Raw genomic sequence first — 5,407 nt, forward strand, 5'->3', positions numbered from 1 at the left:
TAAAGCACGTGCTACAGTCCTAAAATTTGAACTTTTCTTTGTTAAGGTCTACTTTCTATAGGAAATATAGAAACACATATCGGTGACAGTCGCTTCTCCGATTTTTGTCCGCTTCAAATCCCATAGTGGGTACCTGTTTATCACCGTCTCTTTCTCTGGGACGTCGTGTCGGATTCGTTTGGCCACACGTAGAAAATTTATCCATTTCTGGATCTTCTTTTAGATGTCCTTGAACTTCCAGTGCAGCGCGCTCTTCCTTTGCTTCAAGAATGGTGGATTCAGCCACCTCGGTTAACTAGGTTAAACTTTTGCCCGGTGGTCAGGTTTTCTCTGGCGACAATGAGGGTGGAGAAAATTCTGTAGATATCTCATTCAGCTTTGTCGAAGACCCACTGGATGAAGATCGTCCCAGGGAGATCGGGATCGGGTAGTAGTCACTTCCATGTAGGTCGTCTGCTTTACTCCATCCCAGTCTACCTACCAAGACAAGAATGATTGCGGAAATGTGAATGACTGAACTGCTACGACTTCGACAGAAGGAGTCGGTACCGTCATTCAGGACCGACAGTTCCAGCAATTCGAACAGATCGGCGATGCTGCCTCCGTTTCTCAGTTGTGGAAGGAAGCGTTGAATTCCCCGCGAACGAGTTAAGGGCCTTCCAAGTTCTCAAACACCCTCTAACAGTTTGCGTCTTATATCCGGGATCTTAGCGCATGGTAGGTAAGCGCAGACCATGTTCATCGGAATATATGCTTCTACCACAGCCACGGAGTGTCAAAGAAAGGGGCACGGCTTTGTGCGTCAAAGGTATTTACCATAGAGGATTTTCGCAGCCCACTGACATTCCACTGCAGGGTCAGGTTTGTTCATCTGATGCATGTTTGACCTAGCTAGTGGTTGGTGACATGACGGTTGGTCGGTGGGATCAGGCTATTTGCTGTGAGCACCGTCGACGACAGCGGACTGTACAACTTCCGAGCACGTCTTTTGGCCACTAGATTCTGCTTCAATATCCTGTAAGGTTGCTTACTGACCCGAAAAGATCGAAACCCTTCTCGTAGACTAATCCTTCTTGCGGTGTTTTGGCTGGCATTGATTTTCTAGATGATTTCATAATCCGACAGCCCTGGGTTTGCCCTAATCGTTCTCAACATCTTCAAATTCAGCTTCCGATCTTTAGTTCCACTATGGCACTTGCTATGATCCTGCCGATCGATGATATGTCACTAACGGAATGGTTTGAGAACACTACACACGGTCGATTTATTCAATTTCAACGATTTTTGAATCTACCCACGTTGGATTTTCTAAGTGAGAGTCCAAAATCAATTTTCGGTTCGTGGTTTCCATCGAGTATAACTTCTTTGAAACAAAATGAATCGTGACGAACTTTCCAGCACTGAGAGTGAAAACATTTCAAAACAAACAGCTGTCAAAACATTTCAGACTCGACCACTACGAGGGTTGCAGTCAAATAAACAGGGCGTCCAGATGTAAAATGACTCAAACATTACTAGATTTATGAAGATTTCAGCAATTTCACTAGTTCAAACTGAAGGGAGAAATTGTACCAGAAAAAAGTCACAGGAGGATTGTGTCCGAGACACGACCGCATAGTTGACGTAGGATTCCGTTAGGCTATTTGTTGATTTTGGATATGAGGGGCTCAGAATGCAAGGGGTGTAAGTGACTTGATCGATTTCTCTTCATCAACTTTTTATTTAGTTAATAACTCAACTGCAAAAACGTTCCAATTTAAGTTTGTTATACAATCCGATAGATGAGGTTCTGACCTATCTGACCTTCTAAATACAGCTGGGAATGTATTTGCAGCTAAGTTATGACCAAAAGAGAGAGTCGATGTAGAGAAATCGATCAAATCACTTACACCCCTTTCATTCTAAGCCCCTCATATGTTTGAAGAATTACATCGTTAAACTCTTTGATAATGATTTGGTGGCCCTGAAAAGGGCCATTTTGTTTGGTTTTTGGGTATTGTTTGTTCACTTCACCAGTGTGATGATGACAGAAGGATAGTAAACAGTCGTTGGATGGTGCGAATCAGATAAAAGATACCAAACAAACGAGATATGATGAAAACCGCCCTCTGTGATCCTAGACGAGATGCCTCCTGTGTTATGTATCGATGAAATAAAGAAAAAAACTCACCAATGTAATATAAGATAATTACCAATACCGAACACAATTATCAATTTTTCTTTTCAGTAAAAACATGTTACTTTAATAAAGAGAAAATATATTTGAAATGGAAAAGATAGTTTTCTTTTATATTTTCACTTTTTGAGTGTTTATTCTACCCAATTCGAGTTTTAATTGGACTAACAACACCTAATACTATATGTAGGGCAATCACTTTTTCTAATATTTCTTCACTTTTCCAATTTTTCTTGCCGTATAAACTTTCCTTGGGTGAAAATGAATACACCAAAAAAGACAGCTTAAACCAATCGACCCGTTCTCGAGCGGGAACACAAATTGGTTTTTATTTATGAAAACTGAAATAAATCGTTTCATATATCAAGTCATTTTTAACACAACTGCTACCATATACAATTTTACACTTACGCTAAAATTTTCACAATACACGATCAGTTATTGACATGAAATTTCACGAAGCAACCAACATTAAAGTTCCAAATTAATTTTTTTTTTCGCTAGAATTAATCGTATCACTCACCTTACTTTCAATATAATAATGCCGGCGACTTGCATATATGTGCAATGTCGATTTCCCCCAGGTAGCTTGGTTTTGATGTCTCTGTTAGGGAATACATTTCGGCAGGAACAAAAGCTCCCCCTACTTTCATGTATTCGCAATGCCAATTTCCCCCAGGTAGCTTGGTTTTGATGTCTCTGTTAACACATTTCGGTAGGAACAAAAGTTCTCCCTTCTTTCATGTATTTCCATGTATTTTTTTCAGCTTGGTTTTGATTAGTGATCCCCGATAATCGTTCGATTAATCGATTAATCGAATGCTTTCTACAGAAATCGATTATAAATCGAACGAAAACTGCACAACCAATAATCGAAGCGAACGAATAATTTACGTCGATTATTCGATTCAAACCCAGAGAGAAAAAAACGTACGGCCGTTTCAGTTTTATCATGAAAATCAAGCATTATCTTTGACGCTCCCCGTAACGTTCGTAAACGAAGCTCAATGCCGTCAACGCGAATTGAGCTTCGTTTACGACTTTAGGGGAGCGTAAAAGATAATAATTGATTTTCAGGCGGAATGAACACTTTTTTTTGATTCCATATGGCTTTCTAGCAAATGAGAAATATTAGTCTAACTAATTATTTCTCTCAGTGTGACGATTAATCGATTAATCGATTATTTGGGGCGATTAATCGTAACTGCTAATAAACTGCTGAAAACTATTCTTCGATTAGCTGACGAACGATTTATTTCAAAATTCGGGGATCGCTAGTTTTGAGGTTTCTGTTAGGGAACACATTTCGGTAGAAACAAAAGTTCCCCCTTCGTTCATGTATTTGCAATGCTGGTTTCCCCCAGGCAGCTTGGTTTTGATGTCCCTGTTAGGGATCCGCCGCATGTGTCGTCAATTGCGACCAATCAGAAGTAGGTATTTCCGTTAGAATTGGAGTTGAGATTTTTCAATTGTTCGATAGTTAGTTTCATGGAATATATTGATTTCTTCAATATAAAAAACTATGGATAGGTTATACCTATGATATAACCGCAAGGTTGACGTAGGACTGCCGTTGGTTTAGTAATCAATTGTATTTCTTCAATTAGCAATAATCCCACCTCGGATGTTCCTCATTGGGTACGATATCGCCGCTGCGCAGAGCTATCTTTTGTGTGTATTGATTAAATTATTGATTAAACCAGTGAATGAATGAAACAATTCACGAATTTAATTGCAAACAAATCCTAATTTAGGTCAATTCATGTATTATGGTAGAAGTTATCGTAGCAAATAGTTATCAATATTTTGCCTAATAATCGAACGGTATACGTAGAAGTTCAGTGAGCTGACGACATGAAGAGATGTCTTCCAATGCAGTCTTGAATAATCGAGCCAAAGCATTGCATTTGTACCCGCTTTTGAATACCGTGAGAGCAAAACAAATTCCGGAGTGTTAAAAATGCTTGTGGTATAAAAGTATTGCCGACTTGAATGTATCTGCAATGCCGATTTTCCCAACTTCTTGGTTTCGGAATCTGTATTAGGAAAATACATTCCGGTTTGCAAAAATGCAAGCGAGTACAAAAGTACCCGTAGTTGGCATCTATTTTGCAATGCCGATTTCTCCAGGCTCCATGGTTTGGAAGTCTGTGTTAGGGAAACATTCATTCATTCCAGCGATCGTACCTCAATCGTTGCGCAATCATAACTGAGTGGATTTCCGAGTGGCACTCGCTTATATATCGATTGGTGTGATTTCAATAGCCGGTTTTGAAAGCAATTTTAGGACTATTGAAACAAGTAACAAGTATATAACGCGTAGACATTTGATCTTTCGAATGAAGTGTTTATCATACCATTTCGTTCAGTTGTTTAGGAGCTATTAACACTCAAATTCTCGGTCTCCGGCGTAACGCTTTCGTTTTCGAAACTTTGAACTTACACCCCGGCATAGAAATGAAAGACGTAGTCCTACGTCAAAATTGTTATGAAGTGCCGAAATCGATTGACGCAAAAATTTCATCAATCCATCATGAAATGACTGAGCAATTAGCGTATGAAATTGGACAATTTTTACGATGTGCTTGATTCTCGATTTTCAATTTGCACCCCAATATGTTCCCGAAAGACGTAATCCTACGTCAAAATATAGAAATTGTGTTCAATATCATGACAATTCGCAGCCTTCCGTTATAAAAATAGATCACTCCGCCAAAGTAACGAGAATCTGCCAGCTGTTAGACCCGAAACTCGACCAACCATTCAAACTACTATGGGTGTTTCGTCTCAAAGGAAGCGATACCGTACAGCGCATAAAACAACATTTGGCAATAATGTACCCATTCCGAAGCAGCCATTAAAGTGGACCACCTGCAGGCTAGACACGGAACCGGCGCGGAATCACCAATGAAGCTTCATTCAATCAGTTAAAGATCTATTCAATAACAACTATTTGGAAATTCCCTGAACTACTAAAGTTTAATGCCAAAATCCTCATCCGTTCTTACCGTTCCCAGTTGGACAACTCGCGGGGAGCGACACCAAATCATTATTCAACTCCGACACTCACCACCCCCGTTACGCTAACCGATCGGTAGCGATCGGACCTTATCATTGACACCATCGGCGAAAAGTGTCAGTGCGAGGCGAGACGATGCGCAAGCCTTGCGCCAGAGCTCATTTTCTGCTGGATCACGTATTGGGTATTGGTAGCGTCATGGTTAGGTGTTT

General features: G+C 40.1%; 1 pseudogene; it reads right to left on the minus strand.

Annotated features, from left to right (window-relative positions):
- Nucleotides 1-3,668: 3,668 nt before the first annotated feature.
- LOC129763835 (U4 spliceosomal RNA) lies at nucleotides 3,669-3,840 on the minus strand (annotated as a pseudogene).
- Nucleotides 3,841-5,407: the final 1,567 nt, after the last annotated feature.

Source organism: Toxorhynchites rutilus, chromosome 1 (genome assembly GCF_029784135.1).
Source record: "Toxorhynchites rutilus septentrionalis strain SRP chromosome 1, ASM2978413v1, whole genome shotgun sequence".
In the NCBI taxonomy this organism is placed as follows: Eukaryota; Metazoa; Arthropoda; class Insecta; order Diptera; family Culicidae; genus Toxorhynchites; species Toxorhynchites rutilus.